The sequence below is a fragment of the Procambarus clarkii genome, chromosome 16 (assembly GCF_040958095.1).
Source record: "Procambarus clarkii isolate CNS0578487 chromosome 16, FALCON_Pclarkii_2.0, whole genome shotgun sequence".
Taxonomy (NCBI): domain Eukaryota; kingdom Metazoa; phylum Arthropoda; class Malacostraca; order Decapoda; family Cambaridae; genus Procambarus; species Procambarus clarkii.
This window is the reverse complement of record NC_091165.1, coordinates 1,545,471-1,568,513: the sequence shown is the minus strand read 5'-3', so window position 1 is coordinate 1,568,513 and position 23,043 is coordinate 1,545,471.

Below are 23,043 nucleotides of genomic sequence, written 5' to 3'. Positions count from 1 at the left end.
ATGCAGAGGCTCAAAAGAGGGATGCAGAGGCTTAAAAGGGTGATGCAGAGGATCAAGAGAGTGATGCAGAGGCTCAAGAGAGGGATACAGGGGCTCAAGAGAGTAATGCAGAGGCTCAGGAGAGTGATCCAGAGGCTTACGAGAGTGATGCAGAGGCTTAAGAGAGTGATGCAGAGGCTCAGGATATTGATGCAGAAGATCAAAAGAGGGAAGCAGAGGCTCTAGAGAGTGATGCAGAGGCTGAAGAGAGTGATGCAGAGGCTCTAGAGAATGATGCAGAGGCTCAAGAGAGTGATGCAGAGGCTCAAGAGAGTGATGCAGAGGATCAAGAGAGTGATGCAGAGGCTCGAGAGAGTGATTCAGAGGCTTACTAGAGTGATGCAGAGGCTGAAGGAAGTGTTGTGGAGGCTCAAGAGAGGGATGAAGAGAATTAAAAGATTGATGCAGTGGCTCAAGAGAGGGATGCAGAGGCTCAAGAGAGTGATGCAGAGGCTTAAGAGAGTGAGGCAGACGCTTAGGAGAGGGATGCAGAGGCTCAAGTGAGTAATGCAGAGGCTTACGAGAGTGATGCAGAGGCTCAGGAGAGTGATGCAGAGGATCAAGAAAGGGAAGCAGAGGCTTAAGAGAGTGATGCAGAGGCTGAAGAGAGTGATGCAGAGGCTCTAGAGAGTGATGCAGAGGCTCAAGAAAGTGATGCAGAGGCTCAAGAGAGTGATGCAGAGGATCAAGAGAGTGATGCAGAGGCTGAAAGGAGTGTTGCGTAGGCTCAAGAGAGGGATGAAGAGGATGAAAAGATTGATGCAGAGGCTCAAGAGAGGGATGCAGAGGCTCAAGAGAGTGATGCAGAGGCTTAAGAGAGTGAGGCAGACGCTTAAGAGAGGGATGCAGAGGCTCAAGAGAGTAATGCAGAGGCTTACGAGGGTGATGCAGAAGCTCAAGAGAGTGATGCAGAGAGTTGAGAGAGGGATGCAGGGGCTCAAGAGAGTTATGCAGAGGCTCAAGAGAGTGATTCAGAGGCTTGAGAGAGTGATGCAGAGGCTTAACAGAGTGATGCAGAGGCTTAAAAGAGAGATGCGGAGGCTCAAGAGAGGGATGCAGTGGCCCAAGAGAGAGATGCAGAGGCTCAAGAGAGGGATGCAGAGGCTCAAGTGAGGGATGCAGAGGCACAAGAGAGGGATGCAGAGGCTCTTGAGAGTGATGCAGAGGCTCAAGAGAGGGATGCAGAGGCTTAAGAGAGTGATGCAAAGGCTGAAGAGAGGGATGCAGAGACTCATGAGAGAGAAGCAGGACTTCAAGTGAGGGATGCAGAGGCTCAAGAGAGTGATGCAGAGGATCAAGAACGTGATGCAGAGGATCAAGAGAGTGATGCAGAGGCTCAAGAGAGTGATGTAGAGGCTCAAGAGAGTGATGCAGAGGATCAAGAGAGTGATGCAGATTCTTAGGAGAATGGTGCAGAGGCTCAAGAGAGGGATGCAGAAGCTCAAGAGAGGGATGCAGAGGCTGAGGAGAGTGATGAAGAGGCTTAAGTGAGTGACGCAGAGGCTTAAGAGAGGAATGCAGAGGCTCAAGAGAGTGATGCAGAGGCTGAGGAGAGATGCAGAGGCTTAAGAGAGTGATGCAGAGGCTCGAGAGAGTGATGCAGAGGCTCAAGAGAATGATGTAGAGGCTTAAGAGAGGGATGCAGAGGCTCAAGAGAATGATGCAGAGGCTCAAGAGAGGGATGCAGAGGCTCAAGAGAGTGATTCAGAGGCTTACGAGAGTGATGCAGAGGCTTAAGAGAGTGATGCAGAGGCTCAAGAGAGGGATGGAGAGGCTCAAGAGAGTGATTCAGAGGCTTAAGAGTGTGATGCAGAGGCTTAAGAGAGGGATGCAGAGGCTCAAGAGAATGATGAAGAGGGTCACGAGAGTGATGCAGAGGCTCAAGAGAGGGATGCAGAGGCTAAAGTGAGTGATGCAGAGGTACAAGAGAAAGATGCAGAGGCACTTGAGAGTGATGCTGAGGCTCAAGAGAGGGATGCAGAGGCTCAAGAGAGGGATGCAGAGGCTCAAGAGAATGATGTAGAGGGATAGGAGAGGGATGCAGAGGCTCAAGAGAATGATGCAGAGGCTCAAGAGAGTGATGCAGAGGATCAAGAGAATGATGTAGAAGCTTAAGAGAGGGATGCAGAGGCTCAAGAGAATGATGCAGAAGCTCAATAGAGTGATGTAGAGGCTTAAGAGAGTGATGCTGAGGCTTAATAGAGGGGATGCAGAGGCTGAAGAGAGAGATGCAGAGGCTTTAGACAGTGATGCAGAGGTTCAAGAGAGTAATGCAGAGGCTCAAGAGAATGATGTAGAGGCTTACGAGAGGGATGCAGAGGCTCAAGAGAATGATGCAGGGGCTCAAGAGAGTGATGCAGAGCATCAAGAGAGGGATGCAGAGGCTTAAGAGAGTGATGCAGAGGCTGAAGAGAGTGATGCAGAGGCTCAGGAGTGAGGCTTAAGAAAGTGATGCAGAGGCTCAAAAGAGGGATGCAGAGGCTTAAAAGGGTGATGCAGAGGATCAAGAGAGTGATGCAGAGGCTCAAGAGAGGGATGCAGGGGCTCAAGAGAGTAATGCAGAGGCTCAGGAGAGTGATTCAGAGGCTTTCAAGAGTGATGCAGAGGCTTAAGAGAGTGATGCATAGGCTCAGGATATTGATGCAGAAGATCAAGAGAGGGAAGCAGAGGCTCTAGAGAGTGATGCAGAGGCTCAAGAGAGTGATGCAAAGGCTTAGGAGATTGACGCAGATGATCAAAAGAGGGAAGCAGAGGCTTAAGAGAGTGATGCAGAGGATGAAGAGAGTGATGCAGAGGCTCTAGAGAGTGATGCAGAGGGTCAAAAGAGTGATGCCGAGGATCACGAGAGTCATGCAGAGGCTCAAGAGAGGGATGCAGAGGCTAAAGTGAGTGATGCAGAGGCACAAGAGAAAGATGCAGAAGCACTTGAGAGTGATGCAGAGGCTCAAGAGAGGGATGCAGAGGCTCAAGAAAATGATGTAGAGGGATGCAGAGGCTTAAGAGAATGATGCAGAGGCTCAAGAGAGTGATGCAGAGGATAAAGAGAATGATGTAGAAGCTTAAGAGAGGGATGCAGAGGCTCAAGAGAATGATGCAGAAGCTCAATAGAGTGATGTAGAGGCTTAAGAGAGTGATGCAGAGGCTTAATAGAGGGGATGCAGAGGCTGAAGAGAGAGATGCAGAGGCTTTAGACAGTGATGCAGAGGTTCAAGAGAGTAATGCAGAGGCTCAAGAGAATGATGTAGAGGCTTACGAGAGGGATGCAGAGGCTCAAGAGAATGATGCAGTGGCTCAAGAGAGTGATGCAGAGCATCAAGAGAGGGATGCAGAGGCTTAAGAGAGTGATGCAGAGGCTGAAGAGAGTGATGCAGAGGCTCAGGAGAGAGGCTTAAGAAAGTGATGCAGAGGCTCAAAAGAGGGATGCAGAGGCTTAAAAGGGTGATGCAGAGGATCAAGAGAGTGATGCAGAGGCTCAAGAGAGGGATGCAGGGGCTCAAGAGAGTAATGCAGAGGCTCAGGAGAGTGATTCAGAGGCTTACGAGAGTGATGCAGAGGCTTAAGAGAGTGATGCAGAGGCTCAGGATATTGATGCAGAAGATCAAGAGAGGGAAGCAGAGGCTCTAGAGAGTGATGCAGAGGCTGAAGAGAGTGATGCAGAGGCTCGGGAGATTGACGCAGAGGATCAAGAGAGGGAAGCAGAGGCTTAAGAGAGTGATGCAGAGGCTGAAGAGAGTGATGCAGAGGCTCTAGAGAATGATGCAGAGGCTCAAGAGAGTGATGCAGAGGCTCAAGAGAGTGATGCAGAGGATCAAGAGAGTGATGCAGAGGCTCAGGAGAGAGGCTTAAGAAAGTGATGCAGAGGCTCAAAAGAGGGATGCAGAGGCTTAAAAGGGTGATGCAGAGGATCAAGAGAGTGATGCAGAGGCTCAAGAGAGGGATACAGGGGCTCAAGAGAGTAATGCAGAGGCTCAGGAGAGTGATTCAGAGGCTTACGAGAGTGATGCAGAGGCTTAAGAGAGTGATGCAGAGGCTCAGGATATTGATGCAGAAGATCAAGAGAGGGAAGCAGAGGCTCTAGAGAGTGATGCAGAGGCTGAAGAGAGTGATGCAGAGGCTCTAGAGAATGATGCAGAGGCTCAAGAGAGTGATGCAGAGGCTCAAGAGAGTGATGCAGAGGATCAAGAGAGTGATGCAGAGGCTCGAGAGAGTGATTCAGAGGCTTACTAGAGTGATGCAGAGGCTGAAGGAAGTGTTGCGGAGGCTCAAGAGAGGGATGAAGAGAATTAAAAGATTGATGCAGTGGCTCAAGAGAGGGATGCAGAGGCTCAAGAGAGTGATGCAGAGGCTTAAGAGAGTGAGGCAGACGCTTAGGAGAGGGATGCAGAGGCTCAAGTGAGTAATGCAGAGGCTTACGAGAGTGATGCAGAGGCTCAGGAGAGTGATGCAGAGGATCAAGAAAGGGAAGCAGAGGCTTAAGAGAGTGATGCAGAGGCTGAAGAGAGTGATGCAGAGGCTCTAGAGAGTGATGCAGAGGCTCAAGAAAGTGATGCATAGGCTCAAGAGAGTGATGCAGAGGATCAAGAGAGTGATGCAGAGGCTGAAAGGAGTGTTGCGTAGGCTCAAGAGAGGGATGAAGAGGATGAAAAGATTGATGCAGAGGCTCAAGAGAGGGATGCAGAGGCTCAAGAGAGTGATGCAGAGGCTTAAGAGAGTGAGGCAGACGCTTAAGAGAGGGATGCAGAGGCTCAAGAGAGTAATGCAGAGGCTTACGAGGGTGATGCAGAAGCTCAAGAGAGTGATGCAGAGAGTTGAGAGAGGGATGCAGGGGCTCAAGAGAGTTATGCAGAGGCTCAAGAGAGTGATTCAGAGGCTTGAGAGAGTGATGCAGAGGCTTAACAGAGTGATGCAGAGGCTTAAAAGAGAGATGCGGAGGCTCAAGAGAGGGATGCAGTGGCCCAAGAGAGAGATGCAGAGGCTCAAGAGAGGGATGCAGAGGCTCAAGTGAGGGATGCAGAGGCACAAGAGAGGGATGCAGAGGCTCTTCAGAGTGATGCAGAGGCTCAAGAGAGGGATGCAGAGGCTTAAGAGAGTGATGCAAAGGCTGAAGAGAGGGATGCAGAGACTCATGAGAGAGAAGCAGGACTTCATTTGAGAGATGCAGAGGCTCAAGAGAGTGATGCAGAGGATCAAGAGAGTGATGCAGAGGCTCAAGAGAGTGATGTAGAGGCTCAAGAGAGTGATGCAGAGGATCATGAGAGTGATGCAGAGGCTCGAGAGAGTGATGCAGAGGCCTCAAGAGAGGGATTCAGAAGCTTAAGAGAGTGATGCAGAGGCGGAAGAGAGAGTTGCAGAGGCTCAAGAGAAGGATGCAGAGGCTCTAGAGAGTGATGCAGAGGCTCAAGAGAGTTATGCAGAAGCTCAGGAAAGTGATGCGGAGGCTTACGAGAGAAATGCAGATGATCAAGAGAGGGATGCAGAGGCTTAAGGGAGTGATGCAGAGGCTGAAGAGAGAGTTGCAGAGGCTTAAGAGAGGGATGCAGAGGCTCAAGAGAGTGATGCAGAGGCTTAAGAGAGGGATGCAGAGGCTCAAGAGAGGGATGTAGAGGCTCTAGAAAGTGATGCAGAATCTCAAGAGAATGATGCAGAGGCTGAAGAGAGGGATGCAGGGGCTGAAGAGAGTGATGCAGAGGCTCAAGAGAGAGATGCAGAGGCTCAAGAGAATGATTCAGAGGCTTACGAGAGTGATGCAGAGGCTTAAGAGAGGGATGCAGAGGCTCAAGAGAATGATGCAAAGGCTCAAAAGAGTGATGCACAGGATCACGAGAGTGATGCAGAGGCTCTAGAGAATGATGCAGAGGCTCAAGAGAGTGATGCAGAGGCTCAAGAGAGTGATGCAGAGGATCAAGAGAGTGATGCAGAGGCTCGAGAGAGTGATTCAGAGGCTTACTAGAGTGATGCAGAGGCTGAAGGAAGTGTTGCGGAGGCTCAAGAGAGGGATGAAGAGAATTAAAAGATTGATGCAGTGGCTCAAGAGAGGGATGCAGAGGCTCAAGAGAGTGATGCAGAGGCTTAAGAGAGTGAGGCAGACGCTTAGGAGAGGGATGCAGAGGCTCAAGTGAGTAATGCAGAGGCTTACGAGAGTGATGCAGAGGCTCAGGAGAGTGATGCAGAGGATCAAGAAAGGGAAGCAGAGGCTTAAGAGAGTGATGCAGAGGCTGAAGAGAGTGATGCAGAGGCTCTAGAGAGTGATGCAGAGGCTCAAGAAAGTGATGCAGAGGCTCAAGAGAGTGATGCAGAGGATCAAGAGAGTGATGCAGAGGCTGAAAGGAGTGTTGCGTAGGCTCAAGAGAGGGATGAAGAGGATGAAAAGATTGATGCAGAGGCTCAAGAGAGGGATGCAGAGGCTCAAGAGAGTGATGCAGAGGCTTAAGAGAGTGAGGCAGACGCTTAAGAGAGGGATGCAGAGGCTCAACCCAGCAAACACAAATCATCTACACAACGTTCGCCTATCTCTTGCCATAGGTGTGGGAATGATTTGCATTGAGAATGGTGCAGGAGAGCCTTTGAGAAACTTTTACTCAAAAAATCCAAACACAAAGGTTTAATTATAAATTGTTTTTTCTACAATTATTTTCTTCCAAATGTAAAACAAATAGTTTTTACATGTTTAAATATAAAATTTATGGTGTTTTTTTGTAAAATTCATTAATAAATTGTGAATGATATATATTGGCTGAGTGAAACCTTTATAATCCATTTAGTTATAATTTGAACAGAAAAAAGTATTTTTCCAAATTTTCTAAAAATTGCTCTTTTTAACACAATTTGACTCCTTATACATTCCACTAAACACTATATCATGTTTAAATATATAATTTATGTATTATTCTCTAAAATAATTTATATAAATTATATAAGTTGCTGGAAAGTGGTGTTAAGGATTTTGAAAACATTTTGTTGTGTTAATATGTTCTTATTAACTATGTCTCAAGTTCACAGTTTATCAAACAAGAATATTAACATTCGTCAACTCTTAAAATCTTATATGTTATCTTGCTGGTGCAAAAAAGGGTGAATCTTTAGGAACAGCTATAGTATCTATATATCACAAATGGTGTTTTCCCTAACTCAAACAATGTAGGGTTTATTATTCTACACATATTTCTAATGACTCTTAGATGTTTACATTCTCTGAAGTATAATTGTGAAGGCTGTGTCCATCACTCTCAACACAGATTCTTAAACTCGTCTCTGCAGGTTCAACTATATAATTAGTTTCCATTTTGAATTTCCATGGACATTTGTATCCAAAATGAAACCAATGTGGTTTCCTTCAGCGCCTTCAGCCAGCACATTTGCTCATTCATTTCCACAGATTCCAACAAGGTAGGGGATTTACAGAAATTTGTATATTCATATTGTTATATATTAAAAATATGAATGCAGTTCAATATGATAAGACAAATACATGAGTTTATGATAAATTCGTTTTCTGTGATATACCATTGATATGCTCTTTTTTTCTTTAAACGGCAGACTAAACTAAAGTGCTCACATCAACAGATTTGATGTATAAATGGTCAACGCTCAACAGAGTTAGTATAAATGTATTAGTATAAATCTTACTTGTCTCATTGTTAATTCACATTCAATGTCAACTTGTGGTTTTGATGTGGCACGTTTGGCCAAGACACCCCACCCCATTATGCACCCCATACCCATCTTGTGGGCGGTTGTGGAAAGGGTTACAGAGGCACATAATGGGCTCAGGGACTGAACCCCACAATTCATTTAGCTAAGCAAGTTACAATCTTGATGAGCTAGTTACAAAATTCAATATAAGTCATCACATGAACAATGGGTTCGAGATCGACCTCAAGTACAGGTTCTAAATTAAGCAACTGACATATGTGGAGAGCTAGTATCAAAATTTATATGTTTGTCCTGCACACCGTCCCCCATCCAGTGGGCAGCGGTGGATAGGTTACAATCACTTAGTTGTTATCTACAGTTAGCAAACTGGGGATATTTGGCTAAAATTTCTGGTAGCAGATCATTTTGAATGAAATATTGACACATCGCTGGAACATTGGTTATAGAATTGTCTCTAAATTCATGTATCTTTTCGCACTCCATCACATAGTGACGGAGGGTGTGCGAATAATTTTGTTGACACAGTTTACATTTGGTCAGGTCTACATCAGCAGATAATGAGAATTCCCAGAGATACTTGTAACCGAGTCTAAGCCGAGCAGTAGTAACATCTAGAAGTCTGCTGATTTTATTGGATGATCCATAGATGTGTGGCTCCTCTTGTATGATATGTATGATAGATGGAATTACTAGTTCCAGTTTCTAGGCAGGCGATGAGTACTCACAATAACCTTAATTAAGCGTCAAAACAAAAATGTGTATACTCTTTTTACTCTCCTGACCTTAGTTCTCGAGCTATGTATTTCATTTTGGTACCAACGTGTTCGCAATAACATTCTCTAGAAGAAAATCAGCAAAAACGGTCACCAAAAGTTATATGAATACCAGCACCCAATAAATACCTACGTAGATGACTCGCCGTGAGTGCCCAAGAGCAACAAAATGTTTTTACTCTTGGGATTGTTATCACTTCCACACTTGTCCTACAGCGTTAATTTTGGTATCAATGTACTCGCAATGAAATTCCCAACACGGTGATATGAATATAAACGTAGAATAATGGTCGCTGCCCACCCGCAAGAGTGTGGGAAGTGGCGGAACTGTTACCCAGTATTGGTGACAAGACGACACATGGGCGATACAGTGCTTTGAAAGTTTATAATTATATCACTGTCCTGACATTATTATTGTATGTACGTCATTCATTTTTGTGCCAATGTTTTCGCAATAGAATGTTCTATGAGCCCGTAGGTAAAAAAGAGCAACAAAGCGTAAGATAGAATAGCACCATATATAAAACAACGCTGGTACATATCAGTGAGCGTCAAACACACACGAAATGTGTGTGTTTGATGGTGGTCAAACGATGTTTGATGTGTTTGATCAGGTGATGTCCTGATCCGCATAATTAAAGTATGAATTATGTTGAGAAAAAATAAGAAAAAAGGGAAAAAACAGGGGTGGGAGAAACATGACAGAAAAAGAGTAAAAATACAATTTGGTCAACAAAACAGCATTGTTTAAAATAAAAGATATGGATTGACATTTTGGGGGTTAGGTTGGTAGGTCTTTCTTCATATGACAGGTTAACAGGTAGAACAAAGATTACCATTTATATATGGATAACTATTATAAGTCGGTTTGAATGAGTGAATTGCTGCTTGAAGATAGGTATATACACCTGTGGTACTATCAGATTGCATCGTGGTGAGCCTAAAACCCTTCAGATCCAAGCAAAGGGTAAAATGCCAGCAGATACAATTGCGAACACATTGATACCAAAATGAAAGACATATGACGAGAATTGAGGTAACCAAAGTGAAAAGAGTGTTCACATTACATTGCACTAGAGTGCTCCCGGGTTACTTTCTCTCACTTTCTCTGTTTTGTGCGGATGGTACACCTTGCTTTTGGAGTTTATATGCATTTAAACCTGTAGATAATTCTATTGCTAACACATTGATACCAAAATGAAAGACCTAGGATGACAATTGGGGTGACCAAAATGAAAAGAGTGTATACATTTTATCGCTCTTGTGCGCTCCCTGGTAACACACTCTCGCTTACTCTGTTTGTTGCGGATGGTAAGCCGGGCTTTTGGAGTTTATATGCCTTTAGTCCTGTAGAGAATTCTATTGCGAACACATTGATGCCAAATTGAAAAAACTAGGATGAGAATTGAGGTAACAAAGTTGAAAAGGGTATACACTTTTCAGTATTATCACGCTCTCTAATGTAATGAGAGTTGCCTGAGGGTGGCTCAGCTTTCTTTTTCTGGTACCCTTGGCCTACATTCATCTTGTCGGCGGGTGGAGCGCGCTGCTGTCTCTGACATTATATGCACATAGTTCTGTTGGGAATTCTATTGCGAACGCATTGATACCAAAATGAAAGACATAGGACGAGAATTAAGGTGACAAAGTTGAAAAGAGTATACACTTTTCAGTATTTCCGCGCACTACCTGGGAATGTCCAAACAAAAATGGAGAGAGTGGAGGGGTAACTTGCCCAAAACGCGAAAGTGTTTGGGGAGATTAACTTTCGTTCAATACTATTATGCAAAAGGAGCCACACATCTATGGTTCATCCAATAAAATCAGCAGACTTCTAGATGTTACTACTGCTCGGCTTAGACTCGGTTACAAGTATTTCTGGGAATTCTCATTATCTGCCGATGTAGACCTGACCAAATGTTAACTGTCAACAAAATTATTTGCACACCCCTTCGTCACTATGTGATAGTGAATTCAGAGACAATTCTATAACCAATGTACCAACGATGTGTCAATATTTCATTCAAAATGATCTGGTACCAGAAATTTTAGCCAAATATCCCCAGTTTGCTAACTGTAAGTAGTAACTAAGTGATTGTAACCTATCCACCGCTGCCCACTGGATGGGGAGCGGTGTGCAGGACAAACATATCAATTGTGACACTAGCTCTCCACATATGTCAGTTGCTTAATTTAGAAACTGTACTTGTGATCGATCTCGAACCTATTGTTGATGTGACGACTTATACTGAATTTTGTAACTAGCTCATCAAGATTGTAACTTGCTTAGCTAAATGAATTGTTGGGTTCAGTCCCTGAGCCCATTATGTGCCTCTGCAACCCTTTCCACTACCGCCCACAAGATGGGTATGGGGTGCATAATAAATGAACTAAACTAACTTTAAGGCATCCTGAAAGAAAGCTTGGAGGGCTTGAAAAATTGCAGAACGAAGCCTTGAGGATAATCCTTGGGTGCCTTCGTACCACAAAGATACTTAATATGAGAAAGGAACTTAATATTCCGAGCGTTGTTTATCGTGTTACTGAAAATAACTGTCAAATTGGTATAAAAATGCTTAGGCTAGCTCATCCTAACCCTTGCACAGAAGCCCTCCAGAATTTCTTTATTGAATGTAAACATTGTTTCAAATAGATAAATAAAATTGGAACTGAACTCAGAAAGTATCAGATTTATAATTTGTACCAAGAGAGACAACAATAGCACTTTCCTGCACTGTAGGAAATTACACCCTTTTCAATTTTAATCCCTCCCTTTCCATCAAAGGAGCAAATTAGAGATCAGTCCCAGCTTTGTCTTGAGGCAAAGCTCAACGTCTTAAGCCATACTGATGCTCTGTCCACAGAGCATTCTCTCTCTCAAATCATATACACTGAAGGTTTCCTACAGCGCCCAACGGGTGCAGCTGGAAGTGCAGTTGTCCTGGCAATAGGATATGACTTATATTTTGAGTGGGGAGTCCGTATAAACAACTGGGCCTCTACCCTTCAGACTGAACTATTTGCCTTGCTCCTTGCACTGAAATGTGTACAAGTATCCAAACTTGATACATTAGTTGTAAGTGACTCTTTATCATCCTTAATTGCTCTCAACTCTTTAAGACATAACTGTAACATGCTTGTGTCTGAAGCTAGACACAAATACAATAACAACTTGAGGAACCTTATCATAAACAATAATCTCAACAAAAATCACATAGTTCTCAGAGGTGATTTCAATATTGACCTAGGGCTACAAAATAACCCTCAAGTAGACTGTTTCCTCAACAGCATGAATTCCTGTATGCTCATCCCCGCAATCACCAGGCCCACCCGAGTCACTCAAACATCTGCGACTACCCTGGATCACTGATGGACCAACATAACAGCTCCTCTTACATCAAGTATAATCACTGACAGAACAACTGACCACTATCCTACCTTCCTTGTAGCGAACATGGCCATAACACCACCAGGTAACAAGAAAATTACCTTTAGGTTACAATGTGAAGCGGCAATAGGCAATCTCACAAATGCCCTCCACAATGTAAACTGGGAATCTAAATTTATTATTTATATTTATTTATTTATAGATAATGTAAACATTAGCAATAAAAATGATGGAAAGTTTCTTAGCCTATACTTAGACAAGAGACTCAACTTCCGCACCCATATACAACACATAACTAAAAAGGTTTCTAAAACAGTTGGTATACTGTTTAAGATCAGATATTATGTACCCTACTCTGCTCTCCTCTCACTCTATTATGCACTTATCTATCCCTATCATTCTTATGGCGTTTGTGCTTGGGGTTCAACCTCTGCAAACTACCTCAAGCCCATCATCATCCAGTAAAAATCTGCTATCAGGACAATAAATAACTCTACCTTCAGACAACACACAGCTCCCTTGTTCAAATCCTTAAACATGCTAAACAAATTCACTCCATACATTCTCCTGTGTAAATTACGTTTATAAAGCCCTTTTTCTAACTGCAAACCCTGTTCTGAAACTCTTCCTGGACAGATGTAATAGAACACATGGCCACGTCCCCACCAGACATAAATATCTCTTTGATATCCCCAGAGTCAAACTTAATCTATGTAAACACTCTATGTAAATAAAGGGACCTAGTCTATGGAACTCACTCCCTTATAATGATTTGAAAAGCTGTCCAACTTCTGCCATATTCAAAAATAAAACCAAAAAGTACCTGTAGTACTTTTTAAGTACGAGGGAGTAATGCGCAAAGCGTCCCTCACCTGTGACGTCATAGCGTCACCTGACGCCATATCAAAACATCGGCCATTTTGTCGTCAGTTCAGTCATGGCGAGGACTAACCCTTCATGCAAACTGCACCTACTATCAAGAAGAAGAAGATTTTGTGTTCCACCGATAGTATTATCGTAAGTAAGCACTTATATTTTATATTTTATTAAATTAATTGATTCTATTTTTCTGTAATAAAGGTCCAAAGGGTTGTTAAGGAACGGGTGTAGCGATACCGACGCTCAGTGCGCTCAACTCACACCAAAGTATCACCTGTGTAGCTTCTGTAATTAGTGTTAATTAGTTATGCTATAAGATAATGAAGCGAGTATAAGATTAACTCGCTACAAGGGTACTGTGTTGGGAGGTGAGGGCTGTTACTGGTGTCTGTGGGGATGTGAGGACTTGTACCAACCACTATCACCACCAGTACCTTGTCTTGCATCCTGCTTAGTATTCCTATTGAGATATGAAGTATTATTGCATTCATATAATTATTCATTCATTGTCATTACTATTTTTATGGGCTATGTTCTGTTACCCTAATGCTTTTTACCCCTGGGCATGTCCATTTACTCTCCAGCCCTTCACAAGCCACTGCTGCACCCCCTCCATGCCCATACTTACTGTGCTTATTCTTACAGGACTGCACTGCATTATGTGGTGCTCACTGCCTGGACACCTTGATACATGCATTATAGGGTTCTGGTAGTTGTTCTACTCACCAAGCCCTTCCAAGGCCAGGCTTGACATGTGAGAGCTTGGTCCAACAGGCTGTTGCTTGGACAGGCCCCTCAGGCCCACATATCCACCACAGCCTTGTTTGTCCGGCACTTCAAAATCAAATGTTTATTTACGTAAGGTACATACATATTTTTAGGTAAGGTACTCTTTATTTGGGTAAATTTATCTTCGTAGTATTTAGCTTTGGCTCGTCTAATTATCTTGGATAGCAATAACGAGTAATTCTTTGAGAATTCTTTGGAGACAATTCCTAACCTATACTTCTCCCAACCTATACTTCTTCTCAAGGTCATCTTCACTTCTTGAAGATGTTCAGGTTTTCTCTTGAAGATGTCGACGGTTGTTCCAGCAATACTGTATTTCTTTTATTGCTGAAAACCTGTTTTCAGCCATAAAAAAATAATCCTGAATCCAGAAAAAAATCCCTTTTGTATCGTCTGGAAATTTTCAAATATTGCTGATCAAACCTGAGTCTAAATTATTTGTATATATTATGAATTACAGAGGTCCCAGGACAGGGTTTTTAGGCACTCCACTTACATTTTCCCACTCTGACTTAACCCCCATTTATACAAACTCAGTCTTATCTTTTAGCTAATAATTTATTGTACACACCATACTCAGCCTGTGTAGGGTAGTTTATTGTGCATGTGTAGTATATATATTTGTGTAGTATATTTGGTATATTTAATGCCTCTAACCTCTCCTCATAGTTCTTGTCCTTCAGTTCTGGGAGCCACTTAGTAGCATGTCTTTGCACCTTTTCCAGTTTGTTTATGTGCTTCTTAAGATATGGGCACCATACAACCGCTGCATATTCCAACTTTGGTCTAACAAAAGTCGTGAACAATTTCTTGAGTATTTCGCCATCCATGCATTTAAAAGCTCTGAATATTATCCTTTACCTGCAATTGGTTGTTGCTGTATTTATAGAATATGATTTGTTCTACTTTACATTTGTTTGTTCCTTTTTTTCAAAATTTCTTTCTGCCTTTCTCCTCACTGCCGTGTAGTTGTTTCTCTTTGTATTACTGGTATGTTTGGGGGTTTGGCCTCTTCGTATATTGATTCCATTTTTGTGTCTTTTGGTCTCTGTCCGTCTTGAAATTTCAGTTGAACAAATCCTGTTTCCTAGTTCTGCATCTTTGTTTTGGTATAAATGTTTTTGTTCCTTTATCATATATTTCACAAAATTGACATACTGTGCATTAATTCATCTCAATTACTTCCTTTCCTAACAGCAAGCCTTTCCAGTAAAATTCTTTGAATTCTTTTCTGACTTCTGGCCTAATGTTTGTTTTATCCTAGTGTGTATGATGCCTAGCGTGTGTCTGGTGCCTGTTGTGTTAAACCGAAGATAAATGCATAAGTATAGGTCAGTAATTTCTCCAGCTTTGAAAGGGGCTTTCATTATGCAGCAGTATTCCACTCTAGAGAGCACTAGCGTCTTGAAAACTATCATCATCGGTATAGCATCTCTAGTGTGAAAAGTTCTTGTTATCTATCCTGTCATTTTTCTTGCAGTTGTGACGGCTACTTTATTGTGTTCTTTAAATGTAAGGCCTTCTGACATCAGTACACCCAAATCCTTTACGTTGCTTTTCCGTTCAATGTTATGATTTGACTGAGTTTTGTAAGTGGTTTCCGTTTTTATATTTTTTATTTTTTCCGTAGCGCATGAGCTGAAACTTATGTTCGTTAATCACCATGTTATTTTCTGTAGCCCATAGAAAGACCTGATTTACATCTGATTGGAGGTTTGCCGTGTCCTCTATGTTGCCTACTCTCGTGAAGATTCTAGTGTCATCTGCAAAGGATGATCAAGTACTATAGGTTGTGTCCTTGTCTATGTCCGATATGAGGATGAGAAAAAGTATTGGAGCAAGCACAGTACGCTTGGGGACTGAGCTCTTTACGGTTGATGGTCCAGATTTTATTTTGTTGACTACTACACATTGGGTTCTATTAGTCAGGAAGTTGTATATCCATCTGCCTATTTTTCCGGTAATTCCTTTTGAACGCATTTTATGTGCAATAACACAATGGTCACATTTGTCAAAGGCTTTTTTTTGTCAAAGCGTTTTGTTTGTCTTCCATGGCATCTAGTGCCATGTCAGAGTGGTCCAGCAACTGTGATAGGCAAGAGCGCCCTGTTCTGAAACCATGTTGTCTGGGGTTATGGAGATGCTGTGATTCCATGTATTTTGTGATCTTACTTCTTAGCATTCTCTCAAAGATTTTTATGATGTGCGATGTTAGTGCTATCGGTCTGTAGTTTTTTGCCTCTGCCTTATTTCCTCCTTTATGGGGCGGTGCTATCTCTGCGGTTTTTAGTATGTCAGGGACAATGCCAGTATCTTGGCTTTGTCTCCAAAGAATGTGAAGGGCCTGCGATAACGTTTTTTACAGTTCTTGATGAATATAGAGTTCCAAGAGTCAGGGCCTGGTGCAGAGTGCATAGGCATACTGTCTATGGCTTCTTCAAAATCCAGTGGGGATAGGATCACATCTGATTTATGATTTGATGTTGGTATCATATCCATGAAAAATTCATTTGGGTTATCAATCAGATGGATGGAGAGCTACACTCGTGGTGTCCCATTTTCCCAGCACTCTTTGTCATATAATGCTTTGAAACTTTTGACGGATTTGGCCTCCACCACCTTCTCACCTAACATGTTCCAACCGTTTACCATTCTGTTTGCAAAAGTGAATTGTCTTACATTTCTTCGGCATCTTTGTTTAGTTCGTTTAAATCTATAACCTCTTGTTCTTGAAATTCCAGGTCTCGGGAAATCTTCCCTATCAAGTTTATCAATTCCTGTTACTGTTTTGTACGTAGTGATCATATCTCCTCTTTTCCTTCTGTCTTCTAGTTTGGAATATTTAATGCCTCTAATGTCTCCTCATAAATCCTGCCCTTCAGTTTTGGTATGAATGTTTGTGTGCCTTCATCGTATATTTTGCAAAATATGGAATACATCTCATTTACTTTACTTTAAGAATATGGTTCGATCAATTAAAAACCCTCTTGTTCAAATTGCAAAGAGACTGAAAGAGATGCAGCATGCTCAATGGATTATATATTAGTGATTATTATTAGGATTATATATTAGTGAATCATATTAGTGATTCAATTATTATGGTCATAAAACAATAAACAAATAGTTTTGGTGTTATTACACTCTATTCACAGGTTATATATAAGTATCTGCATGTTTTGTTCACCATTACAAACCACTAAGTTGGTTTGATTTTTGTTGAGATTGTTATTTATGATAAGATTCCTTACGTTATCTGAGAATGAAGCTATGTCGGTATTGGGAAATCTATAGATGGCACTTATAGTCAAGGAGGATTTAAGGGATTTACTGGAGAACTTGGCAAAGGTATATTCACAATAGTCGTCTCTATTACTAATGAGACTATTGCAGATGAAGGTATCTTTGTAAGATATTGCTATGCCACCTCCTTTTTTTATTAGGCCTGCAGTTGTGAATGGCTTTATTATCACCTTCATTGTATTATCACCTGACCTAATGCGGGTATAAAATCAACTAATATATATATATATATATATATATATATATATATATATATATATATATATATATATATATATATATATATATATATATATATATATATATATATATATATATATATATATATATATATATATATTCAAAATTCGTCAGTGTACTACATTTTTGTTGTTGCTTTTAGGTGATGCTTTTAACCAGTGTACGTGGGTCTGATTGTGCAACCACAGTTCGAAGAATAATGAAGATATGAACAAACGGCCTGTGGTCACTATACAGTCTGGAAGGGCAAAAGAAGAAATTGGCATTTCTACAAAAACAAGAACTATATAATGTTATTTTAAGTAAGTAACCAAAAAATTAAATAATTTTTTTAAAGTTTAAAATTCACTTAAAAATGTAAATTTTAAGTTAAAAAATTTTAACCAAAAAACTTGATATTTTTCATATTTGGAACCATTCCATAATCCCAAGCATAAATGATTATATTTCTATCACTTGCTCTTAAGATTGCTTCATTTAATAGAGGTTGGGCATAATTGTTCTCTGCTGCTAATAGAACTGACTGACTTAGCTATAGGAAAATGTAAAATTAATTGGTTTATCCATTACAGTATTTTGCAGTTTATTTCATGATCCTGTGCTTAATACTTGCATAAATAGTAGATTACAAAATGCATTTTTATATCATTAGTATTGAATAATAATAATGCAAATAATTGACTTATAAATGATGTACAATTAATTGGTAGGTGATATTATATTATTAATATTTTTTCATTCTTGCAAAGCCTTAACAAAGTCATTAACATGTTAATATAAACTTGATCACCTTCCACTTATTTTCTCATGTGCTACCTACATGTACAAAACCTTATTCCTAAATGCATATTTTGTTCTGAAACTTGTCCTTTATATGTTGTGTATCACCATCTCTGGAGAGTTTTATCTGATTGATGTATAAATTACTTTTAATTTTACAGAATATTATTGTTATACTGAATTTATTATTATATAAATAACTTAATTTTACAGAATCATCTATCAACGCACATCCACAAGTTGAGGAGGAGGATGTGACCTTCCAGATGTCTGAAGTACTGAAACAGGCACCAAACAGGCCTGGTGGATCTAGGTACAAGGTAAAATAATTTAATTTTTTTTTTTTTTTTTTTTTTACTAATTGTCCGATATATATATATATATATATATATATATATATATATATATATATATATATATATATATATATATATATACATATATATATATATATATATATATATATATATATATATATATATATATATATATATATATATATATATATATATATATATATATATATATATATATATATATATATGTGTCGTACCTAGTAGCCAGAACGCACATCTCAGCCTACTATGCAAGGCCCGATTTGCCTAATAAGCCAAGTTTTCTTGAATTAATGTTTTTTCGACTACCTAACCTAACATTTTCAGCTACCTAACCTAACCTATAAAGATAGGTTAGGTTCGGTCATATATCTCTATAGTTTAGTAGCTCTGTGCACGTCAGGTGCTGTTTAATATACAGACCTACTCCTCCATTTGACCTAGTTTCTCTATCACATCTATATCACTTTGTGCTTTAGCCCTGGTGGAGCTTGGTCCACCAGGCTGTTGTTTGGAGTGGCCCGCAGATCCACATACAGTCTGCATATGATATACAGTCTGTTGATCAATTAAACTACAGTAGTTAGTTTTTATCATCCGAATGCACCAATATGTGTTCATTCTTCCCAGATGAAGGAACTAGGTAATATTCATCATCTGAATGCACCATCTGATGCTTTAACACACTCATGATACACGAGAGGTTTAAAAAACTTTTAAAACTTTTAAAACTTTTTGACCTATGTATTTAAAAGCAATTCTAAAGTTAAAAAGTGTAGCATAGGCCCCTCGCAGAATGTTCTTAATATGATCCTCAGGTTATAGTTTTCTATCTAAAACCACCCCTAGATCTCTTTCTTGATCAGAATTCTTTATAGATCTCAGTGGCTCGATCATAGAAACTGCTCTAAATCCTTGTTGGCCTGGATTGTGGAGGTCATTGGTCTCTATAAAACTAGTAATCTGACTCCTGATCACTCTCAAATAATTTTATTATGTGGGATGTTAGTGCAACTGGTCTATAATTCTTTGCCAATGCTTGTGTTGTGTTGTGTTGTTTTGGTAGTGATGTGCAATGTGTTGTTTTGGTAGTGATTCGTCCAGTTCTGGTAGTAGTGCGGTTGTTGTGTAGTGTAGTACTTGTGTGCTTGTTAATGACTTGTATTCCAGTCTTGTGGGTATCTCCTTTCCCCTACGGGCCAACTGCTTTGTTCTTACCTAGCATTTTGCTTTGTTTGGGTATGAATGTTTGTGTGCCGTATATTTTGCAAAATTTGCCATATATCTCATTATTTACTCCTCTGCCTAGCAACAAGTCTGTCTAATTATACTCATTAACTGTTTTTCAAAGTTCCCCATAGTGTCCTTTATTGAAATCGAGTTCATGAACCGTTTCAATGTTCTTATTTTCTTCTAGATTATATCTTAAAGTATATTTAAATGTTATTGTTATTATTGTTATTAAATGTTATTGTGACATTGCATTGCAATTGAGCTATGTTGTTTACCATACCGTTCATTTCGTGAGTATAAGTATAGATGCCACACTTGTGACAGGTAAAACCATGCCTTTTTTGAAAAACAGCACCGTCTGTTGCACGTAAGAGCAACCCACACTATATTATGTTGCGATATTATTTCAATATTTCCGATTGTATTGATAATTTGAATTTTCATAGATTTCAATTTATTTTCATTTCGATTTAATAATTTTGTGTGACATTGCATTGAAATTGAGCTGTGTTGTTTACCATACTGTTCATTTCATGAGTATAGTTTATTTTTTTATTTTTTTCATTTCATTTTTTTAGCTGTTCTTATTTTTCAGTGATGGGAATATCAGATCATTTGATGTTCCCAATTTTCTGATGGAAGCATCAGACCATTATAGAATGCATCGGATGAGGTAGTTTGGAATGGTGGGGAGGACGAGAGGGGGGTATGGTGGGGAAGACGAGGGGACAGAGGAGAGGGTAATGGTGGGGAGGACGAGGGGACTGGGGAGTTGGGGATGGTGGGGACAGGGGAATGCTGGGGAGGACAAAGGGACAGGTGAATGGGAGATGGTGGGGGAGGAAGAAGGACAGGGGAGGGGAAAATGGTAAGGAGGACGATGGGACAGGGAAGTGGGAATAGTGGGGATGATGTGGGGACAGGGAAGTGGGAAGGACGAGAGGACTGTGGAATGGGGAATAGCAAAGTGAATTATAATTATATATATTAATTAATTCTTATAAATTTCCAGAAGCCTGTATCAACACCCACACTAATGCAACTGAAAGAGATGTTGAGACAAGTATTGCTGATATGTTGAAGAACGCCCCAAACAAACTCGGTGGAAACAGATACAAGGTAAAGTTTGCCAATTTGCTGTAGTCTAATTCAATTTCTTTTTAGTAATCTTCGAGAACATTTATGCTATGAATAAGATAAAATAATGTAACTGATTTTGATTTATTTACTATTTATTATTTATTTACCGTTATTAGTATAATAGATCTCGTAATAATTTTGCAAAAATAATGGCATTTACTATTTTAAAAAGCTCGGGTGCAGGGGGGGGGGGTTATGTAAAAGCTTGGTTTGTGCCTCGGAGAGGCTATGGGATCCAGTAAGATCGTCCTTCCTTTCCTCCCTAGAATCTGGATGTAGCAGGTGCTCAATTGTCAAAAGTGAAAAATTGGTTTTGTCTTCCGAATGCACCATTTGTGTAAATTTGCTAATAATCTTTTAAAAATAGTAAATGCCATTATTTTTGCAAAATTATTACGAGATCTATTATACTAATAACGGTTTGATAAAATACAGTAGACTGCCTACTGGATAATAGTTCCAGTCCACCTGTAGACAGGGATCTCACATCAGCTTGTATATTATACAAGGATAAGATTTGATTTACTTTTGTATTTATATGCATATATGCATTTATATGCATTATTCTCTAGAATAATAGATCTCGTAATAATTTTGCAAAAATAGTGGCATTTACTATTTTAAAAAGCTCGGGTGCAGGGGGGGGGGGGGTTTGTGTAAAAGCCTGGTTTGTGCCTCGGAGAGGCTATGGGATCCAGTAAGATCGTCCTTCCTTTCCTCCCTAGAATCTGGATGTAGCAGGTGCTCAATTGTCAAAAGTGAAAAATTGGTTTTGTCTTCCGAATGCACCATTTCTGTAAATTTGCTAATAATCTTTTAAAAATAGTAAATGCCATTATTTTTGCAAAATTATTACGAGATCTATTATACTAATAACGGTTTGATAAAATACAGTAGACTGCCTACTGGTTTTACCTGTAATAAGGTTTGATACAGATGATTATGATTATGGTTTTGGCATAATGGAATACATGATGAAGGAATTATCAAAATTGACATTTTTATCAGGGGATATCCTGAATATTGTCAAAATGACGGAAACCCATATGTCAAAAACACATGGAGATATACCAATCCTGGAAGACATTCTTCCATCCCCACTTGAAACTGTTGAGCAGGTGGAAAGTCTGTCACATGAGCTAAAAGTTAACAGTGAATATAAAAAGAGTATGGTAAGTGTTGCTTAATTCTTTTAGCCTGAGTATGGTAAGTGTTGCTGAATTTTTTTAGCCTTGTACATATGTCTTTTGATTAGTTTTTTTGCAGATGAAGGAAGGTGGGGTGGCACATAATTGATTGTTCAGTGTTATGTTTAAGGTACAAATAAAACAAAAGCAAAAGTTACTCAAATTCGTTGATTTTTGTAATAGTTAAGAAGGAAAATATTTTAATGCTATTTATTTAATACAGTTGGAAATTAGAAAATCTAATGTTGAGATTGAAAGATATATATTATTCTCTATTACCTTACAGCTTATGCATTATTTTAACAGGTCCAGACGCTGTCTCAAATGGGCGGTGCAAGCTGTGGAGACACAGTGAGACGAATGATGAGGAGGATAGGGACCTATGGGGTCTGGTCTCAGTATTCACTCGTTGGGCGCAAGAGGAAACGTGTCTTCAAAACCTTGGATATTTGTAATGTAATAATAAGTACGTAAATTTGACATTTTTTTGGATTATATATATGTCTGCATGTATTATGTATTATACTTGCATGCTTGTTAATGACTTGTATTCTAGTCTTGTGGGTATCTCATTTCTCCTACGGGCCAAATGCTTTGTTCTTACCTAGCATTTTGCTTTGTTTGGGTATGAATGTTTGTGTACCTTCATTGTATATTTTGCAAAATTTGCCATATATCTCATTACTCCTCTGCCTAGCAACAAGTCTGTCTAATTATACTCAATAACTATTTTTCAAAGTTCCCCATAGTGTCCTTTATTGAAATAGAGTTCATGAACCGTTTCAATATCCTTATTTTCTTCTAGATTATATCTTAAAGTATATTTAAATGTTATTGTGACATTGCATTGCAATTGAGCTGCGTTGTTAACCATTCTGTTCATTTCATGAGTATATTTTATTTTCTATTTTTTCATATCATTTTTTTTATCTGTTTTTATTTTTCAGTGATGGGAATATCATATCATTTGATGTTCCCATCAGAAAATTGGGAAAGTCAGATCTTTTGATGTTCCCAATTTTCAGATGGAAGCATCAGACCATCATGGAATGCATGGGATGAGGTAGTTTAGAATGGTGGGGAGGACGACAGGGGGGATGGTGGGGAAGACGAGGGAACAGAGGAGAGGGTAATGGTGGGGAGGACGAGGGGACAGGGGAATGGAGAATGCTGGGGAGGACAAAGGGGACGAGGGGACGGAGGAAGACTGGAGAACAGGGGAACACCTAAATAAAAGCCAACAATGTTATTACTCTGTGGCTTCTTGTCTCCTGACAAAAAGAATTATAATTATATATATTAATTAA